This window comes from Triturus cristatus, chromosome 5_1 (genome assembly GCF_964204655.1).
Source record: "Triturus cristatus chromosome 5_1, aTriCri1.1, whole genome shotgun sequence".
Classification (NCBI taxonomy): Eukaryota; Metazoa; Chordata; class Amphibia; order Caudata; family Salamandridae; genus Triturus; species Triturus cristatus.
Window position 1 is genome coordinate 354,021,469 of NC_140587.1, and position 21,980 is coordinate 354,043,448.

Here is a 21,980-nt window from a genome sequence, read left to right on the forward strand (position 1 = left end):
AATGTGTGTTTTTCTGAAAATTACATATGTTTTATATATGTATATCTCAAGGTCGATGGAATAATAAATGGGTATACAAGTGTCTAAATGGATGATTTGTTTTTGAAAAACTGATTGTATAACTGACTGATTAAGTGTATCTTAGTGAATACATGGCTTAGTGAGTAATGTTTAAATATGTAAATATCTGTATCAGTCTCTCATTTTGTGTATAAGTGGCCGCATGGGTTGGTGAGTAGCTACATGAGTGTCTATATAGGTTATTAGTTGGTTTTTTGAGTATCAGTATGAGTGTCTGAGTGTCTGTATGGTTCGGTGGGGGGGTATTACGTAGTGCATAGGTGCATGAATGAGTGACTCACTGTTTGTATGTGTTGAAGACAGCATGTGTGCAGGACTGTATGGGTGGATGAGTGTGTGCATGGGTGTGTTAGTGAGTGGATGACTGTCTCAATAGTGTCTTTATGAGTAACTACATATGTTTTAAACTAGTATATGTGACTATTGGTGTATATAAGTGAGTATATGTGGGAGTTCCTGTATGAATAAGTATGTGTTTCTATAAGTGATTGTTTAAAAGACTAAGTATGTGTAAGGTTCTGTAGAAGTAAGTGTAGTGGTGTGTGTATAACTGTATATGCAAGCAAATGCATGTTTGATTCTTTATTAGCATGAGTGACTATGTGTGTGAGTAACTCAATGGATGAGTGGCGTTGTGTAACAGGATGTATAGGTGTATGAGTACATATGATGAGTGAGTACATGTATGAGTGACTGTATAGGACTGTTGGTGAATGAGTGGATGTGTATGTGGATCTTAGAATTAGTGAATAGGTTGTTGTAACTGTTATTGGTATGTCCATTGTTTTGAATATGTTAGTTTCTATCTTGAATGTGTGTATCAAAGGTTATATTAGGGGGAGAGGAGGTCTGCCACTCTATCACAAGGATGATGTTATCAGTGATGTCATTTGAGATGTCATCAGTGATGTCACTGACCATGTCATGAGTGATGTAATATGTGACGTCATCAGCAGTGCATTGCGGGCGCGCAAGTTATAGTTAGCTGAACTAATTATAACGTGGGAATTTCAATGGTTTTATACGAGTGATAAGTCCAGCTAACTATAATGCCCCTGAAACCTATGTTTTTTTCAATGAATATCTAAGGTTTTTTAAATGCTAATTCCTAAATATAACGTGCCTGAAACCTATGGTTTTTTCAGTGAATTTCAAAGGTTTTTTAAATGCTAATTTCAACTATGCCTACAGAGATAGGACATGTGAAGAAAGAAGAAAAAACGCACAGAAAGAAAAAAAAGAAATGCAGAAAGAAGCAACAGAAGTCCTCAAAGACGAATAAAAGTGCAGGAAGAAGGATAACGTGCAGAAAGAACAAACAGAAGAGCAGAAAGAAGCCTTGTTGCAAAATCATCCTGTACCCTCAACTTTTTCAGACGGATACTGGTGGTAACTGAGTCTGACTAACCAGTCCCAGAGACAATGCTGTGTTAAAAGACACTCAGAATACAGTGAAAACACCTACATACACTAGGGAACACTATGCGTTGGGTTCCTCCTGTGATTAGCATGTCCTCCTCTGTAAGCCCCTAGTATATAATACGGCAGGGGATTAAAACTACCTCTTAAAACGTGCCATAAGGCGTGTTTGTACACGTCACCTCAGGCCCCGTCCCCTCCCTTCCCCACTGTGTAAACACGCCCTGTGGCCGTTTTAAGTTGGGAGATTAAGTCCCCTTGAATCCTGAGGGTCTCTAGGGTCCAACTAGACCACTAGGTACCTCCAGTAAGTGCCACAGAGCTGCGTTGCAGAGAGATGTAAAGAGGGGCACGGCCTAGACCACCTCTCTGCATTGCAGCGCAGTGGCGCTTACTGGAAGCGGCTGGTGGGCTAGTTGGCCCCCAGGGCCCCTCAGGATTGAAGGGGAATTATTTCCCCTACTTAAAACGCACCACAGGGCTTGTTTGCACATGTTAACTCAGGCCCGTCCCCTCCCTTCACCACTGTGTAAACACGCCCTGTGGCCATTTTTAGTTGGGAGATTAGGTTCATTTGAATCCTGAGGGTCCCTAGGGTCCAACTAGCCCACTAGGTACCTCCAGTAAGCACCACAGAGCTGCTTTACAGAGAGGTGTAAAAAGTGGCACGGCCTGGACCACCTCTCTGCAACGCAGCTCAGTGGCGCTTACTGGAAGCACCTGGTGGGCTAGTTAGCCCCCAGGGGCCCTCATGATTGAAGGGGAATTATTTCCCCAACTTAAAATGCGCCATAGGGCGTGTTTGCACACGTCACCTCAGGCCCCGTCCCCTCCCTTCCCCACTGTGTAAACACGCCCTCTGGCCAATTTTTAAGTTGGGAGATTAACTTCCCTTGAAACCTGAGGGCCCCTAGGGGCAAAATAGCCCACTAGGTATGTCCAGTAAGCGCCATTGCAGAGAGGTGTAAAAAGGGGCACGGCCTGCACCACCTCTCTGCAACGCAGAACAGTGGGGCTTACTGGAAGCACCTGGTGGGCTAGTTAGCCCCAGGGTCCTTCAGGATTGAAAGGGAATTATATCCTCAACTTAAAACACGCCACAGGGCGTGTTTGCACACGTCACCTCAGGCCCCGTCCCCTCACTTCACCACTGTGTAAACGCGCCCTGTGGCTGTTCTAAGTTGAGAGATTAAGTCCCCTTGAATCCTAAGGGTCCTTATGGCCAAACTAGCCCACTAGGTACCTCCAGTAAGTGCCACAGAGCTGCGTTGCATAGAGGTGTAAAAAGGGGCGTGGCCTCAGAACACCTGTCTGCAACGCAGCTCTCTGGCACATACTGGAGATACCTGTTGGGCTAGTTGGCCCTCAGGGACCCTCAGTATTGAAGGGGAATTAATTCTCCAACTTACAACTGGCCAGGGGGGCGCGTTTGCAGAGTGCTGCAAGGAGGGGGCGTGGCCTCCGGCACGATGCCGGTCTTTGATTTATTTAATTTTTTTAAGAAGGAGGGTTGTGTGGCCCCCCTTCTTTTTCTAATTTATTGGCCCTGGGGACCCCACCCTAATTTTTTTTGTTGAAAAAAATAAATTTGGCCCTCCCAAGGCCTTAATCGGCCCCGGGGACCCCAACCCTCGGGTCATGGCCTTTTTAAAAAAAAATTCTTTAGGAGGGGGGCTGCGTTGCCACCCTCCTCAGGCCACTTATGGCCCCGGGGACCCCATCCCCCGGGGTGGCCTTTGTTTTTTATTATTTTTTTTATCACCATGACGATTTGCATGATATTCATTAAAGGCGACTATGCACACAATGAATCCACTTGGAATGTATTTACACCGCTAGTGAAGCTCTGACGTGTCTGACACCCTACCGTGCCTAATCCAGGGGCCCCCGCCCGTGGGGACTCTCCAAGTAGACATCCTTGTCGTTTATTTATACAAACATGGGTAGCTATTGACGGGCACATTTAATACACACGCACACCAAGCCATTCAACATTCGACAAAAATTCGACCAAACTATGCAAGAAACCCCCCTCACAGTTAAGAAAACACACTTTTTATTTTACTCTCTGGTAAGGAGACAAACCTCACTTGAGAGTCACAGCATGCTCCTGGCTGAGCCCTATGCTGTCTTACACCCACCAGTGACCGCCGAGTGCCACACACCTCTGTGTTGTATTCCACCAGCTAGTGCGTATGCTATGACACTCTCTAGCCCATGTGCACTGTAACACCACCTGTGAATATGTCATGCCACACTTGCCTTCGCACAGGTTATATTGCCCCATCTAACGTGCCTTCCTCGATTCCTATGTTATAACGCACAGTGCTATGCCATACATATTACAATCTGGGATCCATATCTTTGTCACAGTGCATATGCAACGTTACCCAGCACATATTTTATATTACAACTTTAGAGACTAGTTAGATTACACAACACTGCCCTGTGCATATTACACTCCAAGGCGCATATCGCATTGCACGCGCTAGTGCCTGTGCTATCTCGCGCTCTCCAATGAATCTGTCATTGTGCACAATGTATTGCATATTATATTTCATGCCCCGGTTCATCTTATATCACACTTTTTGGTGCATAGTTTATACCATATACTATATCTAGTTTTCATTTTCAATCGTGCTCTCAGGACTATGTTCTATATAACACTGCGCCCACCTACCCTTTTCACGGGCATTACATTTTGCGATGGGGGTGGAGGGTCAAGGGGTATTTCTGCCAAGTGAGCCCAAAGTCACAGTCACAAACGTCCTCTTCTTCCGGAATAAATGTGAGATTATGCTGCATACTTGTTCATATTTTAAGTAGTTCGCACAGACACACATTTTAAAAACAATAAAGTTCCTAATACCCACCTTCTCTGAACAGTTAGCTTGCTGCCCCATCCACCTCCTCCCTATCCTCTGTTGTCTGAATCCATGGACTAGCCTCCTCCCTCCTGCCATGCATGGTCTGATGTGCTGCCACTGCCCTCCATTTAGCATAATGTACCAGTCCACTCCTCCTGCCCTCCATTGCCCAATTCTATGGCCCATCATTGAACTCCTGCTTAGCCTCTGTGCTTAGCTTGCTGCCCCTATTCTCCTTCCCCCTGCCCTCCGATGTCTTTGTGCATGCCCCTGCTTCATCCTTTTTGCCCACCATGTTCCATGGACCTGCCACTCCTATCTACTCTGAGTGTTCTGTTGAGCTGCCACTCCCCTCCCGCCTGCCTAGCATTGTCAGATAGCTGTAACCTGTCCCTGCCACCTCCACCATGCCATGCCTCTATCCCCTTCCTCCTGTCCTCCATGGTCCATTTTACTGCCACACCCTTCTGCCCTCCCTGGTCTGTTGTGCTGCAACTGCTCCTCCTGCCTGCCCCGCGCGGTCTGTTGTGAGGCCCCTTCCCCTGAACTCTCTTGTCTGTGCCCAGGTCCTGACCCTCCCTTCTATCCTCCATTGTCCTCTGTTAATGCCCCTGCACCCTCCTTCTTGCCCATCATAGCCATTGTGCTGCCACTAACCCTCCCGCTTGCCATGCATGGTCTTCTGTGCTGCCATGGCCCCTCCCACCTTCCCTGTGTGGTCAGTTAGCTGCCCCTGACCCCCTCCCACCTTCCCTCCATGGTCTTTGTGTATGCCATCATAGTCTCATTGTTGCTATCCATGGTGTGTCTTGTTTCTAGTGCCCATCCTGCGTGACCTCCATGGTCATATTGCTGCTCATGCCTTGCCCCCTTGCCCCCAGCCCTCTGTTTCCATGTGAAGACCCCTATTCCCTCCCTCCTGGCTTGTCTGTTCTATTGTAATGCCCCTGATCCGTCCCTCCTGCCCTTTATGGTCTGTTATGCTGCAGGTTTCTCTCCTGTCTCTCCATTAAGGTCAGCTAGCTACCATTGCCTCTTTCCCCTCTGTTCTCCGTTGTCCATGTGCATGGTCCTGTCCCCTCCCTATTGCTTTCTATGGATTGTTGTGCTGCACTCCCGTCCCGTATGACCAAAGTCAAAATAACAATCCCCTTGGCAAACTTGTCAAATAAAACCATAAATGTTCACATCCACTCTCAAACAATATAGAGATCATACAATCAAACTAAGAGGTGCAAAATTGAAGGGCTTAATAATCAAGCCAAAGAATGTGTTACAGTATAAAATTTATTAAAATTATATATATACACACAAACAGTTAATCATAATAAGATCACAAATTTTATAATAAAATTACACAAATAAGTATTACATTCAGTTCAAGAAAAAAATCATGAGTAAAAACAAATAAAAACAAACAGCGAGTGAGAAAAAGAACGGGAAAAAATAATTTCCAATCAAGAAAACATCGCAATTATCAGACAACAAAGTAGATCAGCCAATCAAGGTGCAAACTAATGGATCAAAAACATATTGTCAGAATAATAGCCATAAAATGTTGCACTTGTCTCTAATCCGTGATGAAATCAAACAATCAAAGCATCGACGCGTTTCGGTGGGTCCGAAGATTTTGTGACCCCCACCTTCTTCAGGAAAGAAAAAAAATCTTCCACACTCATAATTAAAAAAATTTATTTCTAAATATAAAGAAAAAGAAAAACATTTTTGATTTGATTAGAAAGCTCCCAATCAGCATCCTCTTTTAGAGACTCACATCAAACTCCCAAGCTCACAGTGTGACCATAGAGCCACACACATATAACACTCATAAAAACATTGTCAGAGATCACAAACATACTGCATTCATTCCTCAAACTTGACCATGTATTGGTCAAATATATGTTAAAAGCAAAACAAACCACCCAATACAAGACAGATTCAAAAATTCTAGCTAACATTAGCTTCACATAGAACTGTAAACAATATCAGTCCCCAGCTTTTCAATTTCTCATCAATCATAGATCATATTCCATTATACATCAGGGGCAAAACATACCTCCAAATATGAACACCGTCCTGATCTAATACAGTTCCCAGCAGTTTTGTCGCCTTCTCCTCCAAACACGACTGTATAAAGTGTACAGGAGATTAGACACAGTAGATCCTATTTCATGTCTACTTAATAGTATACAAAAAAGCTATATTTCTATAAATGTCTACCTTAGTCCAGACAGAGGCCCTTTACTTTAAAGCCAACAAGTCTGTTCTTAATAGGTCACTCTGATATCGACCCGAAATACACCAAAGAGGGTGAGCATCCCAATCTATAACAGGAAGAAAGAGATAAACGGATAATGTGTCAAAATAATAGGCCCTACATAGAAAGTATTGAGACTTAAACTCTACGTATCACATATTTTAAAATGCCTACAAAGTTACCTACTTTGTCAAAAGTTTCAAACTGATAACCCTTCTTGGGTAATGTCAGAAGGAGGGAAAATCTAATCTCGCTCCGCTCACTCCTTAAAAACCAGGCATATCTGTAGATAAAACAATGGAAATAGTACACAAAGTTTGCACTCCATAGTGTGTGGTTCGTACCATATACACATATCCAAGTAATGATATAAACTTAGTGAGACAACCTCTAATGAATACATTTAAAGAGGTGCCAATATATATATATATATATATATATATATATATATATATATATATATATATATATATATATATATATATATATATATATATATATATATATATACATATGTTTTATAGAGGTCAAAAAAATAACATATCAATGCATTGTAATCAGCTTAAAGTCCCCCTATTTTAATTTCCCTATTCTCCACAGGTAGGATATCGCTAGAGCAATGTCTTAACAGAAGTTAGATGCTAACCAATGCCTGCATTCCCGAGAATAAGCTGTTTAAGATGCATATGGTATCGCTAGAGCAGTGCTTGAAACGAGAGACTAGATGCTACCCAGTGCCTACATTCCCATAACTAAGCCAAATGGATATTTAAAAACACCCAAACTCTCCGCCTGAAAACCCAACTATCGACTACTTTTACTTACATGTCAGCCGGTGAATATGGTCCTACAGTGGGTTTTTGGCACGGGGTATTCTGCCTCCGTAGTCGCAGATTTGAATCACCAAACCATCCTGCTATTTAAACAAAAAAAGCTTGCGATTCTCCTGATCGCACTACAAACTAAACCACAAACAGCTGAGGTTGGAGTATTACGTGACTACAAACCCTCAGAGGTGGCGCCATCTTGGAACGATAAATTAAATACAGGGGGCCTCGTATTTTTAAAACTAAACTCCTGTATAAAACTAATTGTCCAAAAGGTACCATACTGTATATCGAACCAAGCCTAAAGCTTAGCCCCCTTTGTTTCAAAGAAGAAATTAATTTCTTAATCTTAAACGAACTGCTGGGGTAGGAGTATCACGTGTCTGCCGATTTGTAAGCGGTGACGCCATCTTTGAACGGGAAATGTACTACTGAGCAGCTACTATCTTTAGTAATAGCGCTATTATATATAGCTTGTTCAAATATAAAGTAACATATTATGAATTCCATCGAGCCTAAATCGCAGTATTAGTGTACCTACTTCAATTCTTTATAAATACTCCCTGAAATTAACTAATAGCGCACAGGCAACTAGAATGACCCTACCAGTCGTTCCCATTCTTCCTTAGAATTCAAACCTTTGCTCATAGTATTCAAATATGAGATATACCATTGCTCACGAGATTTTCTTTTTATTTCAAGATTACCACCGCGTCTCCCAATGGTTACTTTTTCCAGTATAAACCACCCCAACTCATTTTCACCATGTTCCATTTTAGTAAAGTGGGACACTAGGGGCGCATTTTCTTTTCTAATTTTTATGGCCGGTCTATGTTCCTGAATTCTAACACGTAGTTCTCTACTAGTCTCCCCCACGTAGCCTAGGCCACATGGGCAACGTATCAGGTAGACAACACTCTTGCTTTTGCAATTGTTAAGGGTTTTGGATTTCAAAAGTCCACCATTCAACTCTGTATTTTGGGATTGTATACACAGAGCACAAACATTACATGTGCCACATCTCACGTTTCCTATAGCTCTGGAGCCTCCAAGGGTTCTTTGAGACTCTCTATGATGTTCACGATAGGTGTATACTAATTCATTCCCAAGATTTCTGTTACGCTTAAACGCGAATAGAGGTTTCTCTAGCTTATATTCCTCCCCATAGTTGAGAATATGCTAATTTCTATTTACAGCATATTTTATTTTATTGCTCACATTCGAGAACTTACTCACAAAAACTAACTCGTCCTGATTCCTATTCTTTTTCTCTTGGCCATTTTTCTCAAACATAGCCTCCCTATTGTAAAACCTAGCCCTTTTAAAAGAATGGGTGATCAATTTCTTCGGATATCCCCTGTCTTTGAACTTATTCTTGAGGACCTCAGAGTGTTTATAAAAATCCCCCAAATTAGAACAATTTCTCCGAAGTCGGAGAAATTGGCTAAAGGGGATGTTGTCCTTTTGTGATTTGGGGTGATAGCTAGAATAATGTAACAAAGTGTTTTTGTCCATTGGCTTTGTAAAAAGTTCCACTTCTAGAACCCCATTGACTCCCTTGATCGTAATATCCAGAAAATCAATGCTGGTTCTACTACTATGGGATGTGAATTTCAAATTGCTGTCCCCCAAATTCAGCCACGTCAGAAATTCATTAAAAAGATCGAGATCACCTTCCCAGATAAAAAAGATATCATCTATGTAGCGGTACCAGCCCGCTACATTTTCAGAGAAGGGAGCAAGATCGTTAAAATGTGTTTCTTTTCAAATTCGCCCACATAAAGGCAGGCCAGACTTGGGGCACATGTAGCCCCCATACTGGTCCCCTTCTTTTGTTTAAAAATTTGGTCTCCAAAAAGAAAAATATTGTTTTTCAAAATCATTTTAACACATTCCACAATAAAATCTTTGTTGACCCCCTCAAGATTTACTTCATTCAAAAGTTCACGCACCATCTCAACAGTATCATCCTGTGGAATGTTTGTGTAAAGAGACTTAATGTCAAGAGTAACCAGACACTCAGTCTCACCACAAAACGGTTTACCTTCCAACAGGGAGATAATGTGAGAGGAGTCCCTAACATAGGATTTGAGATCACTAACCAGTGGATGTAAAAAGCAGTCTACATATTTGCTGAGAGGCTCCAATAGTGAGTCTATACTACTAACAATCGGCCTCATGGGGGGATTGTCTGCACTTTTGTGTACCTTAGGCAAACCGTATAGTGCAGGGATCCTAGGTTCTAGGTTATTCAAAAACTTGAATTCATCTTCACAGATCCATTTGTTTTCTTTCGCTTCAGTGAGTAATTTTAAACATTCGTCAGACAATGTAGTAAGAGAGCCTTTGCGAGTAGGAGCATAGTGTTCCAATACTTGCAGCATTGTGAGCATCTTCTCATTGTAGTCAATGGTGTTAAACACAACTATTCCCCCACCTTTATCTGCTGGCTTTATAGTAAGTTTATCATTATTCTTAAGGGAGTTAATAGACTCCCTTTCCTCTCTCTTAATATTATGCGGAAAAAATTGTTTTTGACTATCACTGAGGATTCTTTGAACATCACTTTCTACTGCTTTTTTGAATGTCTCTAAATTTCTTCCTACCATCCCAAGAGTGGGTGTAAAAGAAGATTTTGGTTTGAGTCCAGAGAAATTAACCACATCCCTACGTGGTCGATTTTCAAAAAAACCTTCCCAAACGGACTTTCCTAAAGAAAGCACGCAGATCCTTTTCTAATTCAAATTTGTTAACCTGAGTAGATGGAACAAAACTAAAACCTTTCCCTAATACCCTTATTTCTATTTCACTCAGCTCAGTATCTGATAAATTTATGACTGGAGCTACATCTACTGCCAATAACTCTGTTTCCGTGTCTGAATGTATTCTTGAGGTGGTGGGGGAGGTCCTCGATTCTGTTGTCCCCTTCCTGGATTCCTGTTGTATCCCTGACCTCTCCGGGGACGTGTGTCTAAAAAAGAACCATATTATTTGGGATTATTTCTACCATTGTTCTCTTCTCTATTCTCTACCTCATCCTCGCTACCAGATCCTGAAGTGTCAGAGAAGGTAATCTGTTTCTTGCCTCCTCTGTAATACACAGGTCTATTGGCTGGTCTCTCCCATCCTGGTTCTTGTCTCTGTTGATAGTAGTTTTCTTTCAAAAAATGGTATGTCACTTCCTGATTGAATCTTTCAATATCTTTCTTTAATTTGTTCGTTTTTTTATTAATTAAATAATCCCTGTATCCATCTATGTCCCTATTGATATCTTCTAATTTCTTCTTGGCTTCATCCACAGCCAAACTACCTCTGAGTTCCATTTCTAACTTATCAATAGCTTCTTTCTCAATAATTATCAATTCCTGGGCCGTCTCAATAATTAAAAGGATCCAGTCCCGACTACATCTATTTGAGATCATCGTCCAGGTTTCTAAAAACTTACGGTTTTCTACAAAGAGCCCCGGTTCATTCTTTACCTGGAGTCCGATAGGGATAGGTCCTGATTTAACATACTCAATAAGAAAGTCCGCATGGGCCTCTGTGCGAATCAATTTCGTTTTAAGGTTAACAAACTTGCCCCAACTTTCTCCTTTACTATTGATAACTACTATTTTATTACTATTCTTGGCATTAATAATTCGATTGTATTGATCTTCACTAAAACTGAATGTCTTAAATTGTTCCATAGGCTCGACCAAGCTCTAATCAATTCCAAAAAGGAGACTCTCCAGTGCAATGGACTGTGCCACATTTTGTAAAGAGAGAGAGAGGGACCCTATATCACCAAGAGTAAAAAAAAAAATTCCCTTGGCAAACTTGTCAAATAAAACCATAAATGTTCACATCCACTCTCAAACAGTATCGAGATCATACAATAAAACTCAGAGGTTCAAAATTGAAGGGCTTAATAATCAAGTCAACGAATGTGTTACAGTATAAAATTTATTAAAATGATATATATACACACAAACAGTTAATCATAATAAGATCAAAGATTTTATAATAAAATTACACAAATAAGTATTACATTCAGTTCAAGACAAAGATCATGAGTAAAAACAAATAAAAACAAATAGCGAGTGAGAAAAAGAGCAGGAAAAAATAATTTCATATCAAGAAAACATCACAGTTTTCAGACAACAAAGTAGATCAGCCAATCAAGGTGCAAACTAATGGATCAAAAACATATTGTGAGAATAATAGCCATAAAATGTTGCACTTGTCTCTAATCCGTGATGAAATCAAACAATCAAAGCATCGACGCATTTCGGTGGGTCCGAAGATTTTTATGACCCCCACCTTCTTCAGGAAAGAAAGAAAATCTTCCACACTCGTAATTTAACATTTTTATTTCTAAATATAAAGAAAAAGAAACACATTTTTGATTTGATTAGAAAGCTCCCAATCAGCAACCTCTTTTAGAGACTCACATCAAACTCCCAAGCTCACAGTGTGACCATAGAGCCACACACATATAACCCTCATAAAAACATTGTCAGAGATCACAACCATACTGCATTCATTCCTCAAACATGACCATGTATTGGTCAAACATATGTCCTGCATGCCCTGTGTGGTTTATTGTGCTGCTGCAAACCCTGATGCCTGCCCTGTAGGGCCAGTTTGGTGCACCTCTCCATGTCCCTCCTGTCCTCTGTTATCCGAGTCCATGTCCCTACCCCAATTCCTCCTGCCTACCATGATCTAATGTACCATACTTGCGAACATTTTGAACTTGGTAAGAGGGAGATTTTGAAAAAAAACCTGGGGTATTGATATTCCTCTTTGAGTTACATTGAAAAAGAGGAGATTGTAGACAGGAGACAGATCAAATAAAGCCCATTTGAGCTTAAAAACATTGGACGTTTCCTTGCTGAAACAAGTCTGTTGGCATGTATGGTTGTACTACCACTGCCTCTTCCTTCTGCCCACAATGGTCTATTATATTGCCACAGCCTCTCTTACCAGTCCTGTATTGTTGGTTTGTTGCCCCTGCCCCCCTTTCCACTGCCCTCCATAGTCTGTTGAGCTGCCACTGCCCTTCCTGCCTGCCCAGTGTGGTCAACTTGTTGCCTCTGCACTCTCCTACCTGCCTTCAATTTTCAGAGTCCGTGCCCCTGGCCTCTGCCTCTCAACAGTATCCCAATGAATAACTAGATTGCTAACATTCTATATTTATTACAAAAGTGTGGAACGCCTGACGTCATCTTGATGTAATCAAAACTGTAATACCTAGAGCATTTCCTTTAGAAATTACATATATGAGAGGGTCTTATTTGCATCAAAATTATGGTTAGTGCTCGAAAAAACTAAAATGAGGACATATTTTCTGAGTTTTCAAATAGCGACAAAGAACTTTTAAATTTTTTGTAATCTTTATGTTTTTTTATCCAGTTGACCACTTGATTAAATGTTGCATCTAGGGGAGAGGATGTTGTGTTACTTCCAGAGCTGCAGACTTTGCAACTGCGGAACCAGGTTGGAGTTTCTGCTTCAGCTCAACATTCTGTGATTCTGGTCAAATCACTTAATCTCCCTATGTCTACAACCAAAATGAATTTGATCTTGTGTGATGTAACCAATGCTCATGTAAAGCACTCCAATACCTGACAAGTCTGCACTATATAAAACTGCAAATACACAACAAATCGGTGTTTTGCACACTTCTGTCATTGGGCTACATGTGGGCTACATCTGGGTGATATTTGTGCTGCATTTGGGCTCTTTTGTCTCTGGTGGCCATCTTGGGAGATTTCTTTGAAATGAAGTTTCCTAATTTCCTCATTTACTGCAATCTCCTCAGTAGGAAATGCTTTCAGTTTTTTACTTTGATTCCATCAAGAAGGTATTCAGATATGTCACACATTTGCCATAAATTCTGAATGTTAGCACTCTAGTTGCTCATTAGATCACTGTAGTAAAGTTACTGCTCACCACGGAAGTCTGCTGCTGGTATTGAAAGTGCATGTTTCAGTCTGCATATCAGAAGTTTTTAATGAAATAGAAGAGGATTTGAGAAGTCACTCAAAATGAGCCCTAATTTTTCTTTCTTCAGCACTAATCATAATTTCTAAGGCAAAATGAACCCCCTCATTGTGTTCCTTTTTAAATTAAATGTTTTAAGTGTCACCAGTTTATTCCAATCAAGATGGCTTCAGGTGTGCCATACTTTTGTCATAAGTAAGACAGTAAGCGCTCTAGTTGTTATTAAGAACACTCTGGGACATTCTGTCATCGGGCTATACTTGGGCTACATCTGGGTGATATTTGGGCTACATTTGGGCTCTTTTGTCTCTGGTGCCCATCTTGGGAGATTTATTTGTTATGAAGTTTCCTAATTTCCTCATTTACTGCAGTCTCCTCAGTTGGAAATACTTTCAGTTTGTTACTGTGGTTCCATCAAGAAGGCATTCAGATGTGTCACACATTTGCCATAAATTCTGAATGCTAGCACTCTAGTTGCTCATTAGAACACTGTAGTAAAGCAACTGCTCACCAGGGAAGTCTGCTGCTGGTATTCAAAGTGCATGTTTGAGTCTGCATGTCAGATTTTTTTTTCTGAAATAGAAGAGGATTTGAGAAGTCAAAATGTGCCCTAATTTTTCTTTCTGCAGCACTAATCATAATTTCTATGGCAACATGATCCCCCTCATTTTGTTCCTTTGTAAATTAAATGTTTTAAGTAAGCCTGGGCAAAGCACTACGCTACGCTTGCGTAGTTTGCGAAGTTCGCGCTACTTCGCACTACGCGAACTGCACGTAGCACAGTGCGAACACGCGTAGCGTAGTGTTGCATAGTGCTGCGGTCATTTTTTGCTTGCTCGCGGTCCTCAACGTCAAGTTGGCGACCGCGAGCAAGCAAAATGACATCCTGGCGAGACTTTTTCCTTGTTCGCGATCAGCAACATCAAGTTGGCGATCGAGAGCATGGAAAATAAACCTCCCGGCGAGATTCCCAACGCGAGGAGGTCAGGTTTCTCATTGCGAGTGGTCGCGTATGCTCGCGACCGCTCGCGATGAGAAACTACCAGTTCACGTTGAGAAAGCTGCTCGAGCAGCAGAAAACTACAGCTCGCACTGTGCAAGATGCCATTTTCAATGATTGCACAGGGCCGGTTGCTTGTCCGCACTGTGCAATCATTGAAAACGACATCTGGCACAGTGCGAACAAGGTACTACGCAGTTCGCGAAGTGCTACGCGTAGCTCGCGTAGTGCGAACTGCACTTTGCGTAGCTTCGTGAAGTGCTACTTCGCGAACTACGCCCAGGGTTAGTTTTAAGTGTTACCACTTTATTCCAATCAAGATGGCTTCAGGTGTGCCATGCCTTTGTCATAAGTAAGACTGTTAGCGCTCTAGTTGTTCGTTTGAACACTCTGGGACATTCTGTCATTGGGCTATACTTGGGCTACATCTGGGTGATATTTGGGCTACATTTGGGCTCTTTTGTCTCTGGTGGCCATTTTGGGAGACTTATTTGTTATGAAGTTTCCCAATTTCCTCATTTACTACAGTCTCCTCAGTAGGAAATACTTCCAATTTTTTACTTTGATTCCATCAAGAAGGCATTCAGATGTGTCACACATTTGCCATAAATTCAGAATGTTAGCACTCTAGTTTCTTATTAGATCACTGTAGTAAAGCTACTGCTCACCAGGGAAGTCTGCTGCTGGTAGTGAAAGTGCATGTTTCAGTCTGCATGTCAGAATTTTTTAATGAAATAGAAGAGGATTTGAGAGGTCACTCAAAATGTGCCCTCATTTTTCTTTCTGCAGCACTAATCATACTTTCTATGGCAAAATGAACCCCCTCATTGTGTTCCTTTTTAAATTAAATGTTTTAAGAGTTACCACTTTATTCCAATCAAGATGGCTTCAGGTGTGCAATACGTTTGTCATAAGTAAAACTGTTAGCGCTCTAGTTGTTCTTTAGAACACTCTGGGAAGCTGCAGTAGAACACAAAGGAATCAACTGACAGTCTCTGCCATTTACATGTTTTACTGAGAATGTCAGACTTCATTCTCACATGACTGAGAAAGATAATGTGAATTTACAGAAAATATGCTCTCAGTTTAGCTTATAGATCACCTTCCAAACCTCTGTGGGAAAAGCATGAGAAAATAGTTTTCTCTCAAACATGATTCATGATATCACAGCAGAAAGCTTTTTCACATGGTAAAATCACCTTAGAACACACCACAATTCCTAAAATGAGTATGGTACCATCAACAAATGATTTATAATGTAACTAAAGTCTTAAAACCTTCTATTAACTGCAATGCTTGTTAATGAGGTGCTATCATGTATATTGGTTCAAAGATGGCTGCCGACACTTCTTGGATGAAGTACTGATAGCCAATCAGATCTCACGATGGGATGTGTGGTTAGGCTCGCCCAGATATATCTATCTTTTTAACTCTAATTTTCTCAGGAACTACTGAACGGATTTACACCATTTAAGCAAAAGGCATGAGTCTGAACTGAGGACTACCTCTTTGCCAAATTTGGTGTAATTCCGTTCAGCAGTTCGGGCTGTAGCTGCATCAACAGGTCCTATGGGAAAATGCATGGGGAATATGCGTTTTGGGACCCCTCTTTTTTCTTGGCCACCGCTTGACAAATCACTGCGAAATTTTCAGGATAGGAGCGGACCGAAGCTGGCCAAAAGTTTGGAAAATTTTGCGAAGATTCGTCAATCGCGCCAACGTTATTCCAAATAGAATTTTGCGGATTTCCTATGGAAAATAGATCCTAACTATAACTACCTACTAGTGACTGCCAGTAGGTAATATATATATATATATAGATATAGTTGCCAGTAGCATTTTTTGAACTGCCTATATTTTTAGCATTGTTTGATGAATCTTCACTATATCTTCCCAAAAAATAGTGCTGTGATTCTTATTGTACGTGGAAGGTTTTGGGTAGGGGTGGGCGGAAATTGCGAAATTCACTTTCGCAAATTATCGTGAAAATTTTAACAATCTCCGCAAACACGCGGAAATATCGCGAAGATGCAGAAGTTTTTTTTCCCGCTCGTTCGCGGTATGTTCTGCGTGGTCGCGGCTCGCCAACTTACCCATGCGGTTGCTCGCGGGCGCGGCCATCTTGTGATCGCGAGAAGAAAGACGTGATTGCACGACGAATGATGTTACTGCGGGCACGAACTGTTGCGAGACAGCGCAAATGGCTACCAACAATCCAACATCTCGTGGAGAACGCGACCGGATCGGGAAAACTTGTCGGCGAACGCGGGGATTCAGGTAAGGCGATCGCGCGCACGCAAGAATGTATTATTTTACAGCGCGAGCAAGCAAAAAATTTCCGGTAAAATGCGGATTGCGGAAATTTTGACATTTTCGCGCTCTCCGCGGAACGCGAAAATGTCAAATTATCGCAATTTCTGCGAGCGGAACCAATTTTTAGCCCAGGCCTAGTTTTGGGGCGATTAATCAAGCAGATTCTGAAGAAATGGGATGTCAAAAAAGTGTGTTTACCCTTGCAACTTGGAACACCTCTTTAGCCTGAAAGGTAGATTTGGTTACACAGATGGTGCTTTTTTGTTACTTGATGTTGATCTGTTGAGTACTTATTGAGAAATTTAAGGAAATAAGGATAGTGATATCTTTGGCCGTGACGACTCCGCGAATAATGGCAAACTCGAGCAGGGAAATGTAGAGCTGTAATTGGCTGGCAACAATTCAATCAGGAAGTGTTGGAAGCCATCTTGGGACTCGCTTCAGACAAGTCCCACAAAAAACTTTAAATTAAAGAACAGGTGGCAGGGTAGGAATACCCTGACCCCCTAAAGTTGGTCCTGTGGTCCTAGAATGACCCAGCAAGGATATAAAAGAAAAAAGAAAACAAGCACGTGGGCCAGGTCCTAGGGTCATACCTTAAAAATAGGAGGGGGGCACAGGGCCCTCCACCTAGGGCTTATCAAAGCCCCATAGACTGCCACCTCTCCAGAAATTAAGTGAATGCAAAGGGGCCTGTGGTATAATGCATGTGGGTTGGCCCACTGGGCCTGCCCATGCCTCAGGGAATGCCAACTTCCCGGGGCTAAATATGAAATTAATGTGGGGCCTGTGGGGCTTCTCCACAGCCCCAGGGACACCATCTCCCTCCGCAGCCTTGGGGATGCCCACCTCAATAGGGCTGTGTACTGCAATGGAGGGGGACACGCAGCCCCCCTTCTGTAGCCATAGATGGCTCTAAGGACCGCTACCCACTCGGTCCACCTCCTGCTTTGAGTGGGGTGACAACCCCCGGGACATAGCTGTTTGCTGTGGCATGGTGGGGCATTTAACCTTGCCCGCTAATCCTCAGCAAACATTCTGCTTCCAAGAACTGCGAGCAGTGAAATGGAAGCAGAGCGTTCATTTTTTTCCCTAGCCACTGTCAAGTGAGCAGGGAAACTGAGAAATAGTTTTCAAACACAAGGAGCTGCATATTTACCAGCTCCCTGTGTCTGAAAGCAATGCCAGCTTCCACAGGAGGCTTTGATCCAACCGGGACCCTGGGGGCCTTGAGGATCCCCCTATGGTCCCAATATGGACTGGGTGCCTTGGGGGCACACAAGACAAATGGCCAGGCCCCAGGGATGGGGACGATAGGGCAACACAGCCCCCTCCCCATTTCTAAATATATGGGGCCTGGGGGATGGGATACCAGGGGCCAAATCCAGCATGGGGAGGGGATGTGCAGCCTCCCTCCTCTATTATAAATAAAATTTAAAAAAAGGTCCTGCGCAGGGAAGGGGGTGCACAGAGCCCCCTTCCCTATTTCTAAACAGGTGGGCCCAGGGAAATGGGTTCTCTGGAGCTGAAATCAGCTGGGGGAGGGATACAATAAAAAAATGAAAAGGTCACGCTCCAGGGGATGTGGTCCCAGGGGTTGAAATTGGCCCCCAGCGAGGGGAACCACATGGCCCCCCTTGCCAATTTTCATGAGTTTTGCATGGATGACTGTGTTAGTGTGTAACCAGTTGTATGGATATGTGATTAAGTATGTGAATCAATCAATCAATCAGGGGTTTGTAACCCAAAGGGTCTCAAGGCGCTGGGGGTGTGTGCACGTTTCCTGGATGTTACAGTGATTTGTTGCAGAGCCAGGTCTTGAGGTCCTTCAGGACTGTTGGTGTCTTTCGAAGGTAGAGGGGGAGGGTGTTTCATGCCTTGGCCACAAGGGAGGAGAAGGAGTGTCCTCCTGTTCTGGTCTTCTTGATGCGTGGTACAGTAGCAAAAGTGAGCTGGGCTGAGCAGAGGGATCTTTAGGGTGCATGGAATAAGAGGTGGTGGTTCATGTAGGACAGGTCCGGTGTTGTGGAGGGCATTGTAGGCATGCGTGAGAAGCTTGAAGGTGAATCTCTTTTTGACGGGGAGCCAGTGTAGTGTTCGTAGGTGTTGGCTGATGTGGCAGTGGTGCTGTAGGTTGAGAACTAGTCTAGTTGCAGCGTTCTGGATGTTATGGAGTTTGCAGGTGAGTGTCCTGCTGATCCTGGTGTAGCGTGCATTGCCGTAGTCCAGTCTGCTGCTGCTGAGGGCGTGGGTGTCAGTTTTCCTGTGTTTGTGGGGAATCCAGTTGAAGGTCTTTGGAAGGAGGCGAGGGTGAGGCCACAGGAAGAGGTGACAGTGTTGATCTGGTGGTCCATCTTGAGTTTGGAGTCCAGGATGATTCTGAGCTTGTGTGCGGGGTCTGTGGGAAAGGGAGCATTCCTGAGGGTGGGGGGCCACCAGGTGTCGTTCCAGGCATTGGGGTGTGGGCGCATGATGAGTACTTTGGTTTTGTCCGTGTTGAGTTGTAGGCAACATGGACAAAACCAAAGTACTCATCATGGGCCCACACCCATGATGCGAGTGAGGCCATGTAGACATTGAACAGGGTGGGGCTGATGGAGGATCCTTGGGGGACTCCGCAGGTGGTCAGTGTGGGTTCCAAAAGGAAAGGAGGGAGTCTGAATGGTTCTGTGGGTGTGTGAGTGAGTGTATGAGAGTAATTTGAGCGACTCCTGTGGTTTTATCCTGGCACTATATGCAGCGGCAGGTGAGGGAATGCAACACGCAGCATTGAAGAAGCCCAAGAGTGGCAGAAATTAATAATGAATTATATATCCAACATCACAGCAAGCTGTAGCTGTGGACTATAACCAGTCCTTACCTATTGAGGTGAGATTGATGTGGAGGCATCAGAGCCTGTATGGCGTTTTGTATTATATATAGAAACATTTTCCTGTACAATGAAGATGGCCTGTTTGATAAAAATATGTTTGCAGTCCTCTTTTTGTCATGCAGGATAATCCAGCATTGAGGACGATGTTCCTAATATTTGGATGAACCCTGAATGCTGTGTGTTTCATTTGTGCATTCAAGCTTTGAGGAATCCGATTCCTTGCCAAAACATGTCTGCTGTATGAAATAAATGCATGATTCAGGCAACCCGTGAGTGCCCCATACATTTTTGGAGTGAGCATATATATCTATAAATAACTATATATATTTCACCCACCTATCATTGGGCCAGTAAATAGTTACAGTTAGGTCAGTGTTTTCATAGGAAATCGCTTTTTTGTTTCACTAATGACTTTAGTGCTGTTTGAAAAATCTTCATGAAACTTTCTAAAAAAGTAATTTTTCTGGCCTAGCTTGTGCATGGAAAATATTCAGGGTGATCTGTCAAGCGGGTTCAAGAAAAAGGTAGGCTCACATCCACAGATATTTTTGGAAAGTGATATCGCAAGAAGCTAGTTCTTGGTCCAGAGAGCTTGCTTTTTGCAATTTTACATAAATCTGTTAAGTAGTTTTGCAGATATTAAGCTCCAAAAATATTTGTACACCTGGACAGTTGGGTTTGAACTCAAATGTTAAAAATAGTTGTAGATTTTTTCCTTTGAGTGAATTTGCTCCCACAGAAGACAAGCTCCCTTGGGAACAAGCGCTTTGATTGGCTGCAAGCAACATGGAGAAAAATGTTGCTGGCAGCCATTACAGGGCTTGGGGATTTAGTCCTCTGTCTTGAATTGTGTTACAAAATATATATTAGGGGAATGGTTAGGGAAGCCCTATGTATATATATTTTTTCAAGTCACAGGAGCTTAGCACTTCAACTCTTTCTAATCATGTTTACTTTGGGAAGGAGGCATGTGGCTCCCCTCTCCGAGGTACTCTTGGCTCCCAGGGACCCTGCCCCCTGGTTCTTTGCCATTATAAAGGGAGGGGGCATGCCCACACTTGCCGAAGCCTTGGTAGGACCTGGGGCCAAAAATAATCAAAACAGGTTCCCCTCCATAAGCCCACATGGGCCTCAGTGAACTGAACGACTTCTGGGGAGGGGGGCATGCGGCCCCCCTCACTGAGCATTACACAGCCTTGAACTGTGTCCCATGGAGCCCTCCCTTGGGACATTGTACTGTTCCCTACCAGCAGGGCCACCGACATGGAAAGAAGTGGGCTCTGACCCAGTGATCTTGCCGTCAGGGAAACTGTTATTGTCCCGCCTGGTGGAAGCATGCATATAGTATCTGCCCTGCCAGGTGAGAACAATAGTGGCTCTAGCGCAGGAGTCCGCTGGGGCTTATGGGGCCCTGGGCTCCCCCTGGGCCCCCCAACATTATGTTTGGCCATGAGCAATGAGGTCTTTGGTGCCCAATTTGGCTTGGGGAGGCGGCACATGCACCCCCTCCCTTATTAGTAATGTGGCATACACACCCCCCATATAAAATATGGCCTAGAGATGAGGTCCCCAGGGCCTATTAGGGCTCAGGAGGGGAGTCATGCACCCCTCTCTCCTAATGTTCATGTGTGTGGTCCCATTGATGAGGTCTCTGGGGCCTTCTAAGGATGAGGTAGGCACGGCATGTGCCCCCCTCTCCTATAAATAATGACCCAAGAGATGGGGTACCTGGGGCCAATTGATGTCGGGAGATGGCTAACTGCCCTCCTCCCCTAATAACATATTTTTGGGGCATGAGGGCAATAGTTGCTTGGAGAAGGGGGCCGTGAGCCATCTACCCTTTTAAAAAAATTAAGGACCCAGAAGATGGGGTGTCCCAGGTCAATATTGGCTTGAGGGGGCAGTCCCTCCCCTTTATTAAAAAAGAAAGCAACAAGGGATAGGGCTGCAAGAAGCTTGGGGAGGGGGCGAAGTGCACCACATCTTCTTTTTAAAAACAAAAAGCCCCAGGGGATATGGTCTCTGGGGTCAATAGATGCTAAGGGAGGGGCCTGAATGAACCCCTCCACTGGCGGGGGTTGGCTGTTCACAGGATTTGCATACGCCCAGGCCCCTGTGGTCATCCCCACCCATGCACAGCCATCATCCGTGGCAAAGGCCATGCATGGCATGGGGTTGCTTCACTGTGAGCGGTTGATTGCATGACCTGGCCACAGGACAGGCCCTGTGGTCAACCCCCAGCCATGCACGGTCTTCATCCATGCATGGTGAGGGGTTTGGCTTTACGGATGGTAATAAAACCTTAGAAATTCACTGAAAAAAATTAAAGGTTAAAGTCACACTATAGTTAGGTGAC